Source organism: Euprymna scolopes, chromosome 12, assembly GCF_053919585.1.
Source record: "Euprymna scolopes isolate OS-2025 chromosome 12, ASM5391958v1, whole genome shotgun sequence".
Classification (NCBI taxonomy): domain Eukaryota; kingdom Metazoa; phylum Mollusca; class Cephalopoda; order Sepiida; family Sepiolidae; genus Euprymna; species Euprymna scolopes.
Window position 1 is genome coordinate 46,304,161 of NC_136493.1, and position 6,000 is coordinate 46,310,160.

Sequence of the window (6,000 nt, forward strand, 5' to 3'; positions counted from 1 at the left end):
CAGAAAATATTAAAATTTAGAGTGGGGGATCACTTTCGCATATAATATATGCGAAAGTGATCCTAAATATTTATAAGCCATATATAAAATGACTCCCATTTCCAGGCCAATTGTAGCGTTTTCAGGCAAGGGCATTAAAAAAGAAAAGAAAAAGTACTTATACAGAATACGGACCGTGCTGAAATCTGATAACATTATTTAGAAAGGCATTCTTAACATGGAGAGGAGAGGGGGATTTTTTTAAACTATTCTATACTTTCACCTAACAATTTAATAACCAAAAGATACATAAAAATTGAATTTTGCTTGAAAATACGGTGCTAATGCACTTACTGATCCGTGCTATTTTTTAATCGTATTTCCAAGTTTAATTAAAGTTTTATGTTTTTTTTATTTAATTGTAAGGTTAAAGTACAGAATAGATACAAAACACCCTCCCCATGTTAAGAATGGCTTTTTAAATAGTAACGTTATTATTTCAGCACGGATCAATAAGTACATGGGCATGGCATGAGCACTGAAAATACTTAAAGAAATAAATAAAATAAAAAGAAATGTCTGTATTCCGCATAAGTACCAAAATAAAAATTTTAAAAAGGCAATTATTTTTTAATTGAAAGTTTTTAAAAATTCTATAGAAGATAACTTTGATCGTTGGTATTTTTAGACGAATTAACGATCTTGCCAGTCTGACTTAGGGTTAGTGTTATACATTTAGTTAACAGCCCTAGTTAAAAGCCCAGAAATGAGAGGGGGGTCATTTTAGGTTAAATTTATAATCAAAGTTGATCCCCCAATCTAAACACTAAATTTTCTTCTTTCTGCCAAGCCAAGAAGCATACATAATCGCTTAAAAAAAGTAGAATCTCACTTAGCTGATCTGATGATGTTAATATAAAAATTTAACTGATTTTTATGTTTTTATTGTTATATTTTTCTCTCGTGTGGGTCGGTCGGCAAAGTGACAATGGCAAAATAAATATAGGAAACGTGACAAAAGGTTATAAATAAATAGAAAATAAACCAACAGGAATTTGCATCATTACAAAAACCTGTAGTAGTAATAGTAGTAGTACTACTACCACCATCCACAGATGATGATAATACTATTAGTGCCGATACTACAGCAGCAGCATCATCAACAACATTAGTCTTATTTTCCTTATTATTAGCGTTTCCGGATGATAGTAAGGCATTATTTTTAAACGGCGACATTTTTCCCCTTCTTCTGGTTATTTTTAAACCTCACTTTCAATTTAATTGCGAGCGTTTCTTTAGGATCCTGTAACTTCCTTCCTTTTAAAATAAAAACAAATAAATATAGAAACCAAGTATATTTTCCAAAGGTTGGTTCCTCTTTCTCTCGGCACACACACACGACAATAAGTACACTACAACCAAGTTCTACTCGTGTGTTAAAGTAAATATTGATGAGAGTATATATATATATATATATATATATATATATATATATATACACACACACACACACACACACACATGAAGCAATAAATAAAATGCACTTAAATATACATCTAAGTACATCTGTCCAAGGCAAGTTCCTCTTTCTTCCGGTACACATACACACACACATATATATATATAACTACTTCATTTACTCACATAAAATTAATATACGAAAGTATAAATTTATGCGTAAACTTTAAGTATTTACTTCAAGAGTGCTCAATACGTAGGTAGAGCTAGTTAGTAAGTTATAAAATATATATGGCGATTAAGCTACACTGAATATTCCGCGTTTCAGCTTAATCGCCATATATTTTATAACTTTATATATATATATATATATATATATATATATATATATATATATGCCAATAACTTATTGGCATACTGACTGCTCATGTGTAAATACTGAAAAAATGTAAATAGCATAAGTAATATAAAAACAATAATAACAAATAATTACATATAGACATCAAAACTAGTATTTAAATAATTCCTGACAAGAAAGGGGAACGTTGAGAAGAAAACGACATGAAAAACAAACAAACAAAAAAGGTGTGTATAAATTATATATAAGTATCCCTACTGAAAAATCATCTCCATGCTGTATTGATGCGGTCGCGAAAGTTCCGACGTCGTCAATCCTGCGTTTGTAGCGGTAAGCGACGAGATCTCGCGTGGATTAAAGGGTGGGGGGAGAAAACGGAAGTGACCTTTGCGTTTCGTTTTGTTTTGTTTTTTACCTCCTACCACAACTTCCTTTACTTTTTTTCTGTCTGGCACGATGAACTTTGACCTTTTGAAGTGCATTTCTGCTTCACTTGTAATATTAGTTTATCCTGTATAACCATGAAATTTTAAGAAACACCAACATTTTGGCTGTTTGAGGTGCAGTGCACACTTCAACCTAAATAAAAAATTACAGAAAAAATCTTTATGATATATATCCATCACAGAACAAAAATTTCATATTCCCAAAATTCGCATAAATTGATCAAGTAGGTTTTTTTTTTTAATAAAGAAAATCGATTTTAAGCGATTAATATGAAATCATAGACATTGCAAGGCTAGTTTCGCAAGTTTGGATTGTTGTGGAGTTATCTGCTCTTGTTTTTCAAGATGGCGACGCGAAACAGTCCCTTAACTCATGTTCTCCCTTTTTACCCTTGTTTTAGGGGAGCTGGTTCAAACCCCACATTAAAAACGACCTTGTGTCTAATTTGCTTTCGTGGGGAAGCAAATAAATACATAAAATTTGATTTTCTTAGTTAAGAATAAAACTACTTGATTAGCTTACGTGATTTTTAATTAGGTTGAATTCTGGTCATGAATCCTATTTTAGAGTTGGTGGCCTGTTTTCTGTAAGACTTTGGTGTAGTTCTAGGAGGTCCACCTTCTTAGGCTTAATTTTGTGCTTTTAGAATAGGTTAGTTAATTGTAATCGGATTATAATAATAATAATAATATAATCTGCTCTTTTTGAATTCTAGTTTCTACTGTCCATTTTGGAGAAAGGACAAGAAAACTATTCTTAACACGGGGAAATAAGGAATGGAGTTATCTGAGATAAAGATAATCATTATTTAGAAGGGACCATATCTTGCTTGTCACCTGCAGAGCAAAAACCGGAAATAAAAAAGAGCAGACAATATTGACTATAACTGCTAATTGCCTAAGACACCACTACTGGAGAATGCTGACAGGACTACTCAAGTATGTTTCGTGAACCAGAGTGCATACGCCTGTTATGCACTGATATTTCAATCTTCATCTTCCAACAAAAATGGTTTAATTCAATTACCTACACCGTTTGGTACAGGTGGAAGAAAGTTGTTCAGAGTCCGAGTCAGAAAAGTTATCTTCAGGCGAAGATAGTCAACGCTTGGGTGTCCAGTGGACAGGTACAGGAGAAAGAAGACACCTTTCTTTGTTGCTTTCAGGGATCAATCTGCTGATCGAACATGATTCTAAAAGGGGCTGAAGTCGTTCTTCAGGGGAGAGATAAAACCAATGTGCTATGCAAGCTAATTGCATAACAAGAACATTTCTCCGAAGGAGAAAATACATCTTTATTTATGACTGCTTAGGCTGAAAGTAATGAAAAAAAGGTGGTCTTTTGGTAAATATAGCTGTTCTAATAAGAAACAAATACAAAAAAAAGAATAAAATATGTACATTTAGTTTACAGAATTTTTTTATTATTAAAAAAATATTTTGCTTTTCAGTGAAAAGTATTTTTGGAAAAAGTGTTTATTTTATTTTTTTTAATTAAGGGGAGGATGGTTATAGTGTAAAACTATGATTTTCCGGGGAGAGTTTCTTGGTTTGTCCATGTCTTGTCGATGTTTTGAGGACAGTTGTTATACCCTAGCACGGCATCAGCTCCCCAGGGCAATAAAACCAATAAAACGATAGGCACACCCCCTTACATCAAAGGGGTCAATATGGCATTGGCTTTGTGTCGGCTGGTGTGGGTTTGGTCATCTTTTTGGGCAGCATTTCCATTGTTATTAATGGCAGCAGGAATCACTGCAGCTGAAAATTGAATGCTTCATAAAAAATTTTTTTAAACTTTTTAATGAAGTTATAAATTTATTTAGTTTCAAAATTAAAGAGCATTTTGAGACCTGTCCATTGTAATTGGAATCCAAGCTGCAACTGTTTACCATTACAATTATAATTCAGTCCCTTTACTTTGTAAGAGAGAGTGAAAAGGAAGTGAGAAAGAGAGAGAGATGCAGAGGGAGAGAGAGAAAGAGAGAGAGAGAGAAAAAAAAGAGAGGGAGATATTCATACAGAACAGACTTGATGAAAAGTTCCTTTGGGTTTGACCTTTCAAAGCCTGGAGTCTCGGGTTGTTTGGACACAAACGAGTTTCGTAAACACCTGTCAATCAAACCTAGTTGATATATTCTGACATTTTGAAAATCAAACAGCATCTGCATATGCATGCTTCCCCATGAGAACAAGTCTGGCACAAGGGCCCAAAATGTGGGGAGCTGGGGCTCCCTTGAAGAGGGCTCTCACCCATTGTGCCACAATAGCTTTTCTATAAAAAGTATTTTTGTAAAACCGAAAATTTTACAATAGGGTACAAGTACTCAAAAAAGTTCATTCTATGTACATAGTTTTATTTGTTAATTTATTCGTCGATACTACAGGTGATGGTGGCATAATAGTTTTATGAAGTGTGCGCACTTTTACGAGCATTTTTTTTTTTTTTTTTTTTACAAAGGAGTCACCACTTATTAAGGCCCAGAAGCCACTTTAGGATAAGGGTTAATGAGTGTACGGTAGTCAGTGGGACAATATTGTAATCGTTAGTAGTGGAAATTTGGTAAATTGGATTACTTAAGGAGATGGCTCATCAAAAATTTGTTTACGTTGGACTTGAAGACAACCATATTGTAGTCAGCTGTAAAGCAGGGAAATGGAAGAGAATTCCACAGGCATGTAGTTCTAAGAAAGAAGCTTTATTCATGAAATCTACGTTTAGGTTTAGGCACATATAAAGAGTGGAGGAAATTATTGATAGTGGTTTCAATCAAACGAGTGTTTTTCATGGAAGTTTGGCAATAGGGGACTGTAAGTTAAAGCTCAGATAAGCACTTGCCATGAAAATAACAATAACGCAGACACAAGCTCACAACGTCTCTTCTGTGGGAAAAAGGTTGCAAGGAAGGAAAAAGTCATCCCCCACTAGGCTATGAAGTCTATTTTAAACTTTGTCAAGGCAGGATAGTGTGCTCCTAGCAGCTCCTGCCCAGATGTGGCAATAGTACTCCATTCTGGGATGTACTTGACTCTTATATAGGTAGAGAATTGCATCAGCAGTGAGATATCTACTAGAGCAATAGAATGATCCCATCATTTTTCCAGCATAAGAGTGGATTAATTCAATGTATAACTAGGGGAAGGACTGATATAAGGTGACATAAGAGCGGCTTTCACATCATCCTTTCCTAGAAAAACATGAATGCATGAAAAACTGTGTTTCAAAATCCAAGATTTAATGATCTGTTGCCTACGGCGGGAGCTTACTAAAATGAGGCCACAGTTTGTTTGTGTACAGAGTTGGATCTGTTGTTCTGAAATCGATCTGTGTTTATCTAGTTTAGAATTAATGTAGTAGGTATTAGAAGAACGAATTGGAGATAGCAGAGTTTGTGTAGTGATATGCAAATATAGTATAATTTACATATGAGCAGATAGCTCATATTTATAAACCGACACCAACTAGAACAGGTGGTTGTTGAACATTTTCTTAGCGTTATACACGACATATCAGTGGCGTCGACGATAAGATATTCTCTGGTCTTTCAAGACCCGGAATATGTAGATACTTGGATTCGTTGCTTTGCTGCTAGTGCGAGAAGCAAAAAGTTGAAAGACAACAAAAAACAAGGAGGGGGAGAATGAAATCACTGACTTGTTCATGGCTAACGCTGGTTGTGAAGCAATTATGAAGGTTGCTACAATGGTTTACCCCTGAGAACTAGAAGAAATGACTTTCGAAGAAATAAGTCAGGTTAT

General features: G+C 34.4%; 1 protein-coding gene across 2 annotated transcripts in view; it reads right to left on the reverse strand.

The window, feature by feature from the left end:
* The window catches only part of LOC145291263 (ubiquitin carboxyl-terminal hydrolase 47-like), a 173,713-nt gene extending 171,521 nt beyond the window's left edge, over window positions 1-2,192 (reverse strand). Inside the window, exon 1 of one of the 2 annotated variants that reach the window (XM_080136872.1) lies at window positions 2,054-2,192. The gene's annotated coding sequence lies outside the window, so the exon portion shown is untranslated. Of the gene's footprint in view, window positions 1-1,968 lie in introns of both variants that reach the window. The other variant, XM_080136873.1, reaches the window with a different exon arrangement.
* Between the last annotated feature and the right edge of the window lie 3,808 nt (window positions 2,193-6,000).